The 16866-nt window shown below is 34.6% G+C and overlaps 1 long non-coding RNA gene across 1 annotated transcript; it reads right to left on the bottom strand.

Annotated features, from left to right (window-relative positions):
• Positions 1-10822: 10822 nt before the first annotated feature.
• Positions 10823-14329, bottom strand: LOC145117327 (uncharacterized). Its single transcript, XR_013712604.1, has 3 exons — positions 12939-14329; positions 12764-12848; positions 10823-10933 (listed from the first exon to the last, which is right to left on the bottom strand). It is a non-coding gene; the product is annotated as an uncharacterized LOC145117327 (long non-coding RNA).
• Between the last annotated feature and the right edge of the window lie 2537 nt (positions 14330-16866).

Genomic DNA, 16866 nt, shown 5'->3' with positions numbered 1-16866 from the left:
CGTCCATTTTTGTTATAGATCTGAAAGGTTGAGGAGCTAATCTTCTAGTTTAAGGACTTAACAATTAAGTTGGTCATTATATGGCTACACAGGGCGTAAATTGCCTTACGCTTGCCGTATCCCTGTTTTGTCCCGTCTCACCACCTTGAGCTCTACCCAGTGTGTAGATTTGCATGCTACACGGGGCATAGGTTGACTGAAGTTGACCGTTGACTTTTTGACTGTTAGCTATTGAGTTTGATGAAGTTTGAATTTAGGTCAACTGTAGGGTTTGGGTTGTAATATGAGGAATTATCATTGTTTGTTGTTCAGGTGACCTGTTGAACTAATTATCGGATCGGTGATCATTACTAATATCTTCTAGACTGCGAGGTAAGTTTCTCACAGTACTCGTGGGTCGAAGGCACCAAAGTCGGACCATTATATTTTGTTATTTATCATTGTGTATAGGATATGCTATGTTGTAGTTATCTGTTAGATTGGTAGATCCGTATGATTACATGTAATGCTTGTTATTGTTTATCTGTTGCATATGTCGACATGGTGCGGTTTGGTTGAGGAATTACTTCTTTTTTTTGTAAGCCAACAAACACGAGGCAATCCAGTCTAAGAACTGTGGGCAAGGGAAATCTAGTCCGGTGACTGTGGATCCAGTTTGCATGCATTGCATATGTATTGTTGTGTGGGGTATTTTGGGGGAACTCACTTAGATTTTGCTTACAGTTGTTGAGTTCAATGTTTCTGGCACTTCTGATGATTGGGGCAAGGCGAACGCATGATCATACACATCCTCTTACAGTTATATGTTATGAGAGATTTACTTGTTACTCTATTTTTATTAGGTAGGATTTGAAAAAAAATGGTTGTTCTTCCATGGATATTTGTGGAAATGTTTTTATAAGATGAAAATTTTTGTCTTGATTTTTAGGATCTTACATTGAATTTCAAGTAGAGCTTGGATATTTCTTTGCAAAGCTTGGATATATCTCCTTTGTTTTGTCTATTAGTGTTCTCACAAATCAATTCAATCAAAAGTAAAATCTCAAACAAAACTATAAATAGATAATATCAAAATTGAAGAAGTTGGAAATGTTTAATTAGGTGTCTAAGCCAATAACTAGATTAGTATAATCTTGAAATATTAACAAAGTCCTTTTGGGTTGCCCTCAAACCTAGTAATTGACTGGAATGCTTTTTGGAGAGAGAGAGATTGATTTATTAATTTATTATATGATTAATAAATTAATTAGAAATCAAGATAAATGATTATTAATAATTTATGAGAATAATATATTAATTAGAAATAGTAATGTTTAATTAAAAAACTAATCATAAATTAATTGGAATTAATTTCGGTATTAATTGGATTAATTAAAAGTAAAAGGACTAAAGGTGACAATGTTCAAATGTTGAACATTGACCAATTCTAGAACCTCCCATAATAGGGATGGTTTTCAGAGGTTTTCTAGAGCTTTTCTTTGGCTCTAAGGAAGCTTGGAAGCCTAAGGGAGAAAGCAAAAGGATCATGCCTTATCTTGAGCCTCCCAATCACCTATATAAAACCCCTTGGGTTTGATTTTCGGGATTCACTTCATTCAAAAGATAAAATCCAAAAAATTCCTTCCCTCTCCTCTCTCCTCTTAAGCCTCCAACTTGCTAGGGTTTGGGTGTGAGTCATTAGAGGCACGGGACTTCTGGTGCTTGCTTTCTGAAGACCAATCAAGAAGGATTTTATTTATTTGCTATAATAAAGAAAGGTATGTATTTTCTAATAACCCTTTTGTTAATATCAAAAATAGCAATATACTTCTAGGGTTTTTGATATTCAATTGTTAGTTGCAAATCATAGTGAGAACATAGATCCTTTTGGTTGCATATGAACTTAGGGTTTAAGTTTTTCCGCAAAAATAAGATTTTGGTAACTTATAAAACCCATCAGTTGTATCAGAGCGATTATTCTCATTGACCTTGCACAAAGTTGAATAGATCAAAATTAGGGTTTATAGAAAATAAACCCTAAGGAGGCAATTTTCGAAAAATCCCTAGGGTTCTTGAAATCCTAACCTCCACCCACATATTTTCGATTTTAGCAAGGGTTTTAGAAACCTAGACTCCTTTGCCCACTTTCGAAAATTGAGGAGCCCTCGTAGGGTTTATCTTGTTTCCTTATTTATTATTTTGAAAACCTTAAAATTTGAACAATTAGAACCTGATAAACCCTAGCCTATGATTTAATTAATTTAATTAATAGTTGGTTAATTATTTATTAGTTGGTTAATTGTAAATAATTATTTAATCCATAATGATTTAATTAATTTAATTAATAGTTTAATTAAAAGATAAAGATTAAATCAAAATTGGTTTATTTTTAATATGAAGTGATTTTTTATTAATTTAAAAAAAAATAAACTTAAACATAGTATTTTAGAAAAGTTTTAAAATACACCTTATACTATATATACTTAAAAGATTAATATATTATATTTATAAGACAAGCCAGTCAAATCGCTAGTGCGCCTCATTCACGAAGTCATACTATAAGGGGAGTTTAAGGATGCAGCATATAAAATGACCGCCATTGGGTATGTATTCTTACCCACGGTTGTCTTGTATGGTGGAGGGTCGTAAGCTGAACGGATTTGATAGAACATAATCTCATTAATAAGTATAATGATATAAAGTAACTAATTTTTTTAAAAGAAAAATCACACTCTTAGTTACTTTAGAAAAAATGTCAAAAGTATGCTAATCCATAAAATTACACATTATGCTTTATAAGTAGGTAATGGAGCGTGTGTGGTTAACCGGCACACTAATAGTGACTATAAAGAGTAATAATGGGCATCTAAAAAATTTTCCTTTTTAATAGAGCGCGTGTGATTAACTGCACATTAATTGGTGATGATAAATCACATTGCGAGTCCCAAGCATATTTGTATGGTTATTCACATCTTGTTTGTTATCCTCGACATCCCAGTCACAAATAGAAGAACATAATGTAAGATTAAACATGCTATTTATAAGATTTAATTAATCTCAAAAGATCTAGGAATTTCATAGTTCGGAATTGGTGAATTTCTTTTACCTGCTTTTCATAAATTCGCAATAAGATTACGACATCATTCTTCTTAGTTGTGAATTGTTATATTGGATCCTAGCCTTAAATATTAATTATGGGTTAAAATATTAAGGATTTATATTATCTAAATAAAAACTTTTTTTTCTCTATAGATGTCTACTTCTGGTGATGCTTCTACTTCTCAAAACTCTTCCCACAACTTCTCACTCCTCCCGATCGTGTCCAAGGTGAAATTAGATGGCACCAACTATAATGATTGGACGCGAAACATCAAGATGGCTCTTTGATACCAAGGTAAAGAGTATGTCCTTGAGAAACAACTCATTGAGATCGATGAGGCCACTGCTACTCCAGAAGAAATAGCCTCCTACAAGAAACACTATGACAACACGACTAAGATTACTTGCATCATGGTTGCCACCATGATTCCTGAGTTGCAATACGAGATGAACTTGGATCTTATGGAAAAGTTTCACGAGAGCTCCTCAAGAGAAGTATGAGGTCGTCAAAGCTCTTATGGCTTGCAATCTGAAGGAAGGAGAGTCTGTCTGCAACCATGTGAAAAAAATGCAGAGATATGTGGTGCGCATTGAAGGGCTTAATGTGATTTTTGATGAGGAATTATCCATTGACATGGTTCTTAACTCCTTGCCTCCTTGTTATGATCAGTTCATTCTGGCTTATCATTTGAACAACATAGAGACCACATTAGCCCAACTCCACAACATGTTACGAATAGTTGAGTCAGGACTAAAGAAGAATCAAACTCCCAAGTCTACTAATGCTCCTGTCCTTTCCATTGGAAAAAATAAAGGAAAGAAAATGAAAGGTGCTCCGAAGAAAAAATTGAAGGTCAAGGCCCATGTTGGTTTATCTAGAAATGGCCCAAAAGCAAAGTGTAGTTCTGATATTCCTTCTGTTAGTGATGCAAAAGAGGCCATTTTCTTCTATTGCAATGATATGGGCCATTGGAAATGAAGCTTCCTCATGTACTTGTAGGACATCAAGGATGGAAAAGTGAAGCCATCGTCGGTAGGTATTTACACTATTCAAACTAATAACTCACAACCTACTCGTTCTTGGGTCCTTGATACAAGATGTGGTTTTCACATTTGTTCTTATTTTCAGGGACTAAGAGAAAGTGAAGAGGTGGAGCATGGAAGGATGAATCTAATTATGGGAAATAGTCGATCTTCTCCTATTACCAAGATTGGAACTTATAGTCTTATGCTTAGTAGTGATGTTAGATTAAATTTAATTAGCTGTTGCTATTCGTTATAAATGACGCGAAACTTATTTCTTTTCATACACTTTTTAGACAATGTTTTCGATATTCGTTTGATGACATGAATTTTGGTGTATAAAAGTGGCATTTTTATGTTTGAAGCTTTACCTTGTAATGGTGTGTATGAAACTGTGATTTGTGTTGATAGCTTAGGTAATAGTGTATTTCATATTGATTCGTCTAATGGTTTGGACAAGGCATGCTTGTGGCATTGTCATCTTGGGAACATTAACAAGGAACACATAGCCCAACTCCAAAAGTATGGAGTGTTGGAATCATTTAACTTAAGGCCAGATGATGAATGTGAACCTTGTCTTTTGGGGAAGATGACAAAATCACCTTTCACTGGATCTTGTGAAAGATGTGAGGTTTTGTTGGATATCATACATATAGATGTGTGTGGACCCTTTAGATCCACCACAAGGGATGCTAATCGATTTTATGTGACATTTAAAATGATTATAGTAGATATGGTTATATTTACTTAATCAAGCATATATAAGAAACCTTTGAAAAGTTCAAAGAGTTTTAACATGAAGTCGAGAATCAATTAGGGAGGAAGATAAAGATGCTCTAATCTGATAAAGGTAGATAGTACCTTAGTATCAAATTTCATGACTATCTCAAGGAATGTGGAATTATTTCACAATTGACTCCTCCTAGGAAACCACAACTTAATGGTGTGGTTGAGAGGCCTAATCGGACCTTGCTAGACATGGTTCGTTCCATGATGATTCAAGCTTTTCTTCCCATTTCTTTCTAGGGGTACGAGTTAGAGACAGCCGCCCATATCCTCAATCTTGTCCCTACCAAGAAGGTTGCCAAAACACCTCATGAGATGTGGACATGGAAAGTTCCCTCGTTAGCACATATCAAGGTTTACGGTTGTTAAGCTTGTGTTAGACGACAGACTCATGAAAAGATAGAAGCTAGAAGTGAGAGATGTATTTTCATTGGTTACCCACAAAAGTCTTTTGGATATTTGTTCTATAGACCTAGTGAGAACGTGGTCTTTGTAGCATGAAGAGGATTCTTTCGCGAGAGAGAGCTCATAAGCAAAGAAGAGAGTGGGAGTACAATTGACCTTGAAGAAATTCAAGAGTCAACCAGTGAAGGAACCTTAGAAGATACTAGCACTAAACCAGAGGATGTAACTCCTGTTGAACCCATTGACAAATCATTACCTATTCACCGATCTAGTAGAGTTAGCATGCCACCTGAGTTTTATGGTTTCCATATAACTATAGACGCTGACACATTTGTCAGTGATCATACACTGGTAAATTTGGATGAGCCAGCTAACTACAAGGTAGCGATGGCAGGCCCTAAAGCTGTCAAATGGAAAGAGGCATTGGATAAAGAGATCAAGTCTATGTATGATAACCAAGTTTGGAATTTGGTTGATCAAGAACCTGGTCGAAAGACAGTTGGTTTCAAATGGATCTTCAAGAAGAAGACCAACATAAATGGAAAGGTACACACCTTCAAGGCACGACTGGTTGCGAAGGGCTTTACTAAAACCCTAGGGATTGACTATGATGAGAACTTCTCACCAGTTGCTAAGACAAAGTCTATTAGGATAATGCTTTCCATAGTTGCCTTTCATGATTATGAAATATGGTAGATGGATGTCAAAACCTCTTTTCTTAATGGGAAGTTGGTTGGAGATGTTTACATGAGTCAGCCAGAGGGTTTTGTAGATGCAAACTTTCCTAATACAGTGTGTAAGCTTGATAAATCCATTTATGGATTGAAACAAGCATCTCGTAGCTGGAAGCTTTGATTCCATGAGAAATTCAAAGAACTTGGTTTCTCTAGGAGTGAAGATGAGTCTTATGTGTATGTCAAGGCTAGTGGGAGTATAGCAACCTTTCTGTTATTATATGTTGATGACATACTCCTAATAGGAAATGACATTACAACTTTGCAAGAAGTAATGTCCTGGCTTAGAAAGTGTTTTGCTATGAAGGATCTAGGAGAGGTAGCTATAACGCCCGCAGATTCAGGCTAGTCAATTTAGAGATAATAAGCGTTAAAAATGACTTTTTGATAGAAGATTATTTATAATAAATAATCTTAACCAATGTATAGTATATGTCACAAGGATTCTGTACATATAAAGAACGTTGAAATCCGACTTATAACGGAGAAGTTATGACCTGTCGAAGTTTTGCGACAACACCGGCACAGCGCCGCGTATTGTAAAAACTGAATTTTTGATAAACTACATTTTAGCCTTAGAGATCTACACGAAAGTCGTAGTATACATTAAACCGAGAGCATGCATATAGATAACGTCCAAATCTGACTTCGTTTGAGGAAGTTATGATTTTTCTAAGATTCAACGTAGCAGTACATAGCCTGGAAATCGAATTTTAGACCGATCGATTTTTAGCCGACACAACCTAAACGAGAATTGAAGATCTCGTTAATAAGAGCTCAACGATATAAATACAGACGGAAACGGACGTCAGATGACAAAGTTATAAATTTTTAACGGACTTTAAGTATCTAAGCCTGTTAAAATATAACTTTAAAAATAAATTCAAAATTAGCCGACGGAGTCTAAGCGAAAGTTGTAGATCACGTCGCTACCTACGTGTGGATATAAAAAAACGTCAAAAACGGAGCTCATATGCGAAAGTTACGGAAATTAGAAGATAATTAATGTTTGGGATTAACCAACGAGTTACACGTGGCAAGATCTGGGCCACAACTTCTTCCTCACGGCTTGAAATCTGATCGCGACATGTGGCATAAGTATGCCCAACATAGCTCAGAGTACGCCTAGCGTACCCTTGCATATGCCCAGCGTACGCGGGTGTTGGCAATTTTTCGTAGCACCTCCTAGGTGTTAGTAGCAAGTCCCAACACACCAGAAGGCTCTGAGAAGAAGAGCTTTCAACTCAGAAGTTCTGCCTGCGCAGGACCCGGTTCCTCGCTACACTCCCTTGTAAGTGAGTTATGCTTACCCTACTTTAAGTATAACTTATGTTTAAGTTCATTATCGTTATTATGAACTTATAAACAAGATTTATCAGTGATTCCAAGTCATTATACTGATTGATCTACTTACGGGGATGATGTGTAGGCTGTGATTTAGTGAGGTGTTTAAAGTGGGCTTTCCAAACAGTATACTTCGTATACCGAACAGACGCTACCTCCGATATGATCCTACCTAGTTGTTCCTTACTTGATAGATCATGAAAGTAGACTCTGAGTTAATGATGAATCTATACTAATAATTAGTTGCAGTAAATATTAGACTAAAAACTTAGCGATAATAATGCTAGGTTTTGTCGAAGGAAAAGACGATTGTTAGAAGCGAAGCGCTGCCCAAATTTCGAGTCATCACTTTAACAAGTGATTGCATAGTCCCTTTAATCAACATGATTTTAATACAAGTATTAATTAAAGTATTAAATATATGTTTATGTGTGAAATATTTGATATTGCCTGAAATACGTGTTAAGAGCATATCTGACAATACATGATGGTTTAGGATACAGAGTAAACCTAAATTAATATTGGGTAGTATATTCTTATGAGTACGAGTGAGATATACATGGATGGTAGAACTTTAAAATTGGTCATTGATCCGAGAGCATGGATTAGACATAGTCATTCGTCCCTAGTTCGAGAGTATGAAGTGGGAATAGTCATTTATCATTGATCCGAGAGCATGGATTAGACATAACTGATCTGGGAGTCTGGATTACGTAAAGCTGTTAATTTTAGATCCAAGAGTATGGATCGTGTCATTGTGAGGATCGACGGGGTGGGGTAAAATTGCTTATATGAGGTGAAATCATATATTACGAGTTCTAATATATATATATATATATATATATATATATATATATATATATATATATATATATATATATATATATTTATTATATAACATTATGGGATTGAAAACCCTATGTACTCACCAGGTTTCCCAACCTGACCCACTCAGTTTCTTTGTATCACAGGTATCGATGCGAAGATACATTACAATGAGAGATTAAAGGAGATGTAAATCATTAGTATAAATGAATGTAAAGTCTATTTATGCTTATGTTTTTGTATTGACGATGACATCCTAATGCTTTAATATAAATAAAATACATTTCTTCGGAAATGCTTTGATAACATCATTATCATGTTTTCTGAGAACAAATTCCGCAATACTACTTTTCAAAAATGATACTCTGATTTCTAGATAAGCATAAATAAAATTTTAAAAATGACCGTGAATTTGGGGATGTCACAACAACCTATATTCTTGGGATAAGAATCTTAAGGGATATAAAGAAAAGACTAATTGGTCTTAGTCAAAGTACAAACATGGATAATGTACTAAAATGTTTTTATATGGAAAATTCCAAGAAAGGAAAAGTTCCAAGAAGGACACGGTGGCTAATTGTACTTGTGAATTAGATTACATAACAACGAGTGAAGCATCAAAGGAAGCGGCTTAGTTGAAGAATTTCATCAGTGATCTCAGGGTAATTCCAACCATTCAGGAGCCAGTGAAGTTGTGATAATGAATGAGCAGTTTCTTTGACCAAAGAACCGAGACATCATGGTAAATCAAGACATATTGACAGAAAGTACCATTATATCAGACATGGAGTTGAAGAAGGTCATCTCATAGTGAATAGAGTTTCAACAGAAGACAATCCTATAGATCCCCTCACAATGGCTCTGAGTAGGGTTAAACATAGTCAACATGCTAGGAGCATTGGTTTGAGATATGACATTAGGTTTACTAGTTAGATGATTAGTTTGAAACTTGTAATAGAATAAATGTAATTGATTTTGTTGATTGAATAATAGAGATTATTTATGAGTTTTTTATTGCATTTTTGAATTATTTATTCTTATGTTTCATTTTGCATGTTTTACTTCCTGAATAATTTGATTATTCGAAATTCCACAGTCGCTCATACTTTAGTAAGTAAGTAGTGAATGGATATTTTCATGAATTGGATTTTAGACTGTCTAAGGAGTTTAGACATAGCAATTGTGTTGCTACAACGTTCACGAGTACTTAGAAAATGGAGATTTGAGTATTGGATAATCCCATGCTCAGAGAATTACTTCATGAATTATATCACGAGTAATTCTGAGACGATAATATCTTATATTCTTAAAATATAGATATATGAGTTGTAATTTACATGTCGGTTGTACATTGGTATTGTGAAAACACATCAGTAACTTGATGTTATAAAACGTAGTGTCATGTGCGATTTGGGGAGTAAAAGATACAAGAATATAAGTCAAAGTTTATTCGTTCCTTATCCCTGACGGGAAAACCGATATCTTTGGGCCCCTCGGTGATTTGGTGTTGACTTATAGTGTTGGGCCCAGCCATGACAAAATTGATGTGTTCAATTAGAAGTCTTATGACGTTATCACAAATCAGGAAATCGGGAAATAGAATTTTGGACAATGAGATTGATTCTAATCCATGTCTCATATCCATATGATATATTGTAAAACGGAGGAATATTTGATCACTTATCTAAGGACAAATATCTGATCGGATCAGAGTTCGGCAATTGCTTTGGAAAGCACCTTTTGCTGTTTAATTTAGAAGTTATACATGTAATTTAGTTTTAGACTTATCCAAGTGGGAGACTGTTGGACTAGGTGTGTCATCCAATAACTAAATTAGTATAATCTTGAATTATTAGCAAAGTCCTTTCGAGTTGCCCTCAAACCTAGTAATTGACTGGAATGCTTTTTGGAGTGAGAAACCGATTATTTAATTTATTATATGATTAACAAATTAATTAAAAATCAAAATAAATGATTTATTAATATATTATGAGAATAATATATTAATTAGAAATAGTATTATTTAATTAAAAATTAATCAGATTTTAATTGAAATTAATTTTAGAACTAATTGGATTAATTAAAAGTAGAAGGACTAAAGGTGACAATGTTCAAAAGTTGAACATTGACCAACTAGAACCTCCCATAAGGGGGACGGTTTCTAGAGGTTTTCTAGAGCTTTTCTTGGGCTTTAAGGAAGCTTGGATGCCTTAGGGAGAAAGCAAAAGGATTAGGGTTATCTAAAAGGAATCTGCATTATCTATATATAGCCTACCTATCACCTATATAAACCCCCTTGGGTTTGATTTTCGGGATTCACTTCATTCAAAAGAGAAAATATAAAAAATTCCTTCCCTCTCCTCTCTCCTCTTAAGCCTCCAAGTTGTTAGGGTTTAGGTGTGAGCCATTGGAGGCACGACATTTCTAGTGCTTTCTTTCGGAAGACCAATCAAGAAGGATTTTGTTTATTTGCTATAATAAACAAAAGGTATGTGTCACACCCCCAAACCAGGGATGGAGGAAACGTCCGAGGGTGGAGGACTTCATGTATAGTATCACAACAATGAGTATAATAGTGCTCAAAGTAAATACAACTATCATAAATATAATTGAAGAAGTTACACCATAGTATGTGTTTACATGTTTTAAAATCAATTACATTATGATGACAAAATGAACTGTTTGACGATTTAACGTCCCATCCTCAAAAGCTGTTGATTTCCTGTTTCACTGATTTCCTGAGAATACAAGTAATTTCGAAAAAGTGTCAACAATTAAGTTGTGAGTTCATAAGAGTTTTATTTGAGAAAGAAGCCATTTTCCTTGTAAAAGCAACAGAGTATGATTCCAGGAAATTCAATATTTTCTTTATTAAGTGTGAAATGAAAGCTCCTATGTTATGCAATAACGTACCCTAAAAAGACCCGTAGATTCCTTCTATAATCACCCAGTGTATATAAGTTATATAAAATTTAAGTTAAATAAACCGTCGAATATAATGGGTCTGCCCTAGGTCCACAACCAAACAAGGAACAGGAAGTAAGGCGGGCCCACCGATTCTAAGTCGATTGCGACAAAATTCATATATAACTCTAACATGTACACTTAGCAATTATAGCCGAAGACTAACAATTCTAGACGAAACGTAGTTTTAATATCATAAAAGCCATTTTAGGTAAACCTGGTACTTTGTAATGTATACTTCAAGAAAAATCCTTTATTTTCCTTATAAAAAGTCATGTAGTCTTAAATCCCAAGACCGAGAGTATGTGCATATTTTGTACGTATAACGTGTTTGAAATTGTAATGAGTGTCCAACAAAATCCAATATTTTCCTTATAAAAGTCATGTAGTCTTAAATCCCAAGACCGAGAGTATGTGCGTATTTTGTACTTATAATGTGTTTATAGTTTTAAATAGATAAAACCCCTTTTTAAAGTAGAATTTTCCCCGTAAACTTGAAATGTTGTTAACTCCCTATGTGAGTCGTTATAACCATACTATAACAGAGATGCCTGCTGCGACGTTCTTCAGACGTCGGAATCCAAATGACATTTGTCACCCCTGATCGGACTGTCTTAGCAGCATGGGTGTGGGTTGTCAACCCCAATATAGATCTATACACAATTATCACGCTCTCCCTACAAGAGACTCTGGTTATAACTAATTAAGGAATTTTTAACCAGTACTCAAAGAGTACAATGAAGACGTGTCTCACAATTTACGTTAACTAGTTTACATATAGTTTGAATATAATACCTTTTCCATGGTGGAAATGAAATCACCCTTTATGTAATAAATTCGTGATGTGAAATCCATAAACTATTACTATTATAGTTTATCATGTAGTATATGAAAAACCCGTTTGTATTGAGAGTAAAACCTTTTTCATGTAGTATGCTTATATTGTAAAATCCATAAACTATACTTATTGTAGTTTATTGTATGTGTTCGGAATGAATGAAAATCCTTATCATGAATGACTAATTTCTGTTTATAATGATAAACTAACAAGAAATACATCCAACATTTAGAAACTTATTGTTATGCACTTTGCTCAACATACTACAAAGTGTTGTTACTATTGTAAGCTATGTAACTGGTTTTTAACCTTTCTGCACTGTTTTAAAAACATCATAGAAAAATTATACGAAGTCAAAAACTGAATACATAAACTCTGAGAGTGTAGAAAATTTGTCTAGTTTATTCATAATTTTTATTATGATTTTTAGAAGTCTCTAACTTGTGAGAAAATGTTCGTATTCACAGACTGGTCCGAATTCGTTTCTGAAATGATAGGCAGTTTTGTAAAAATCACCATAAATTGTATAAAAATCGTATGGAGATGTGCAAGTAGTCATTTTAAAGGTATGAACCTGAACTATTTGCATATTAAACAGTTTTGAAAGATATTAAGTTTAAGATGGTCAAAACAGTCTGTGAATGAAACTAAACTTTCCTGTTGAAAGCTGATGTTTGAGTTTAGTTATGTTTTTGGTATTTTAACTTGTATCCCCCCCCCCATAAAACTTGAATAAAACATGAAAATGTAGGGGGTATGAACTCACCTTGACTGATTTCAGTAGATGGATGATGAAGAAAAGGAGTTTCCAAGTCAAGAACACTTGGGAGATGCTTGAAGATTCGAAGATTCTATAAACAAATATGATGATATTTGTGTAAGGAATCCATGATTTGAGTGAAAAGATGTAAGATAATCAAGTGTAGGATGAAGTTACTTACCAAAATTGGAGGAGAATGCTCAAGAACAGCCTTCAATTTCGAGTTTAGAGAGAAAAAGTGAGAGAGAGAAATGGGTTTGCCTTTTGGTGGAAAAATGAGTAATGTGGGAGGAGAGATGAAGATCTTCAGCCTTTGATCAAGATCCTTTGCTGGAGAAAGAGGGTGAAAGGACAAATAGTGGACTAGGTAGGGATGAATAGTGACTGAGGGTGGCCATAAAGTGGGTATGGAGGATAGCTTGTGTCATAACTTTATGGCAAAGTCAACACTCCACCTCAAAATCTAACCCACTAGATATTATTCTTAGACAAAGATTTCCCTTAATATGTGTTTAAATTATGAATATATATAGGGTCTCTTATGCCAAAATACGAGTTTGGGTGAAATCTCGCGTTAAAATCACGAAAAACGAGCTTAAAACGAAGTCGGGGTCGAAAACCGGGAAAAGAAGGCAAAATCTGCGAAAATCTGAGTTCATGGCCGAAGGTTCGGTCCTTGGATGCTTAGAACCGAAGGGATGTTCGGTTGTTTGATGAGAACCGAGAGGAGGGTTCGGTCCGAGCAGCATCGCAGGCGAACACGGAAGAAAAGCGAAGGCGAAGGTAGGCGGAGCTTCAGTCCGAGAAACCTGATCCGAACCGAAGGGCGACTTCGGTCCCATAAGTAGTTTCGGTCTTAAGTAGTTCGGTCCTAGAGGTTCGGTTCTTGCAGCTAGCTTCGGTTCTTAGGGTTTCGTCTCTTAGGGTTTCGCTTCTTAGGGTTTCGCTTCTAAGAGGTTCGGTTCCATTAGGGTTTCGGTCCTGTAGGGTTGTTTTACCAATAAACTTCCCGTTTTGCGCAATTTTTGACTAATTTAAGGGTCGGGATGCCCCGAGTGATTATGAAAAGTTGAGGGAGGTTATGAGAGAGATTTGGGAGAGATTTCAAATAGAGAGAGATAGAGCGAGAGAGATTGAGAGAGACTTTGTTTGTGATCTTTGCGAGTGTTTAGCTTCGAAATGCAAGGTTTGTAAACCCCGTTTTGCCTTGTTATGAGCGTCATACGCCCCCTAAGGGTATGTATTAATGTTTTATTGAGTTGTTCCATCAGTTACCCTGATTAGGGTTTAGATTTTCTGAACATAGGAAGACTCAAAGTGGTACTTGCATTACGATGGTGTGTTGTACAATAGTAAGCACGATGTAAACCCTAATATACAAGGGTTAATTGAGTTGACCGGTTTGACTTGTTGACTTTATTTGACTTTGACTTGACCGGAAATTGACGGTCGTCACAGTATGTATTTCCTAATAACCCTTTTATTAATATTGAAAATAGCAATTTACTTTTAGGATTTTTGATATTCAATTGTTAGTTGCAAATCATAGTGAGAACATAGATACTTTAGGTTGCATGTGAACTTAGGGCTTAAGTTTTCACGAAAAAATAAGATTTTTGTAACCTATAAAATCCATAAGGAAATAGCTTTAGATAAATCTTCGAGAAGATATATAAATGAGTGTTTACTTATGAAATAAAACATCTCAAATTGTTTAGATGTTCTCCTTGACTAAACATCCATAAAAAGTTCCATAAAAACCATTAAAGATGAAATCAAAGAGAATTTTGTTTGAGAATGTTACATTTAAAACAAATCTCTGTTAATTCTACATATTTTTAAGCATACCAAAACCGAATCCATATTCATGGTTTTTTACCAGGTGCGTTTTTCGACTTGAGTCTGTTAAACAAAACCAACAAATCATTAAAAAAAACTACAAGGTATAAAATCGAATCAGATCATTCCAAAAAAATCGATATCCCGTTTCTTTCATGGCAAAGCCTTGTGACAACAAAGATCAAGGTGGGTTTAGCATAGAGAAAAAGAGTGAAGTGTTGAGACCTTCATGAAGAAAGAGACAATTTTATCCACTTGCATTTTAAGGTTTTTAGATGAGAGAAAATGTGAAAACCTTGATAACAAATAAGAGGGAGGATATATATATATATATATATATATATATATATATATATATATATATATATATATATATATATAAGAGAGAGAGAGAGAGAAAAAGAGAGAGAGAGATAGAAAATTACTGAAATCGTCCCTGTGGTTTACCAAAATTTCGTGTTTGGTCCCTAACGTTTTTTTTCCATTCGGACCATCCCTATCGTTTCGTTTTGTTAAGTGGTTCGTCCCTGACATATGAAATGATTATACTACCCTTATAAGATTTTTTATATTTTTAATTATATTTAATAATTTTAAAAAGTTAATAATATGTATTTAATAACAGTTAGGTCCCGTTACTCGTCACCCTTCTCTCCCACTAACACCATCTCCATCACCTCTTCCGTCAAACACCACCAACGTTGCCACCTCTCTCTAGCTCCGACAACTACTACCCACCACCTCTAAATTAGATTAGAATAAAAAAATCAAAAGGAACCAAACCAAAACCAGAATGAAATTTAAAAAGAAACCTTGATCGAAGGTTTAAGATCCTAAAACATATGAACGAAACCATATTCAATGGCAGAGAAGCCAAATCGGGAATTAGAATCTATTGGTTTAGCCAAAATTGGTTCAACTTTTGGTGGTGAGAGAATACGATCTAGAGGCGGTGTCCAGTGGCTTCAGATCGGGGCATAACAGGGGTAAGAGGATGGTTGAGCTTTTTAGTGGGTGACATGAGGAGGTGGAGAATGAAACTAGAGTTGAAGGTTTCTTATGATTTAGGGTTGTAGGCTTCCGGTGATGGTGTTCACTACCAACCATTGGTCACTATCAGCAACCACGTTCGACGATACCTCCGACAACAGAGAAGAGAGAAAATTGTGTAGTTGCAGGCTTCTTGTTTCGATTAATCTTGTTTAAGAAGAGATGGAACTGATGAAGATTGAGAAGAAAGAATGAGGGGCGGTTCTAATTTTTCCAGGTTCGCATTTTCCGTTGACGAAGATTTCCTGGTTCGCATTTTCGGTGACAAATGTGGAGAGAGAATGGCGATGTGGAAGCTTGGTTTTAATGATGGTGCTCTGGGTTCATAATGTTGGGATGTTTATGGGTTAAAATCAATTCTCAGCGATGGGAGGAGTTGAGGCAGAGGGAGGTATCGTTTGAAACACTTAAAGGAGATGATGAATCCGATCTTTAGGGCTAAAAACATTTTAAGGGTGAAGAGATAAAGAGTAAGGGTGGGACCCAACAATATATTATAATAAAACTAGTTTATAACCCGTAGGAACACAATTACAAAATTAATTAAATTTTTATAGTAAAAACTTAAAATTATTGTTGCTGATTTAAATAAATACGTGAAATTATATCACCTTATAATGTGTATTAATTTTATTTTAATTTTTAATCTAATGTTATTAATTTAATGTAATTAGAGTGAGAAATTTTAAATAAAGAATAAATAGGTTGACAAGTGGCATGACCTGTGGAAATTATATCACCTTATAACCTGTGGAAACCACGGTTTACAAAGTAAAATAATGTATAAAATCGTGGAAACCACGATTCACAAAGTGAAATGAAATAAAACTCTGATGACCGATGATAGTGGGCCTATCGGCTGTGAATCATGGATTGGTGGAGAAAAAACAGAATCCCCATAGACAGCTCCGATTTCCCATGTACCATTGTTATACACCTGGTCAAAATTTATTATCAGAATTAAGTTAATATCATATATATATATATATATATATATATATATATATATATATATATATATATATATATATATATATATATATAGCCTAAATGACATATATAGCAATGCATTTTGATTTATTTGTGTATTATAGTATCCTAATTTCATTAATTTCTATTACAACATTCTATTTGTTGCATTTAAGCTAGGCATCAGACTTCATATTTTCCTATTATAACATTGTTTTTCAAAATATCTACTTAATTATAGCAGTGCTCGA

The sequence above is a fragment of the Lactuca virosa genome, chromosome 5 (genome assembly GCF_052849685.1).
Source record: "Lactuca virosa cultivar CGN04683 chromosome 5, Lactuca_virosa_CGN04683_v6, whole genome shotgun sequence".
NCBI classification, from domain to species: Eukaryota; Viridiplantae; Streptophyta; class Magnoliopsida; order Asterales; family Asteraceae; genus Lactuca; species Lactuca virosa.
Note: the sequence above shows the minus strand (reverse complement) of the source record. Positions and strands in the feature narration are given on the sequence as shown.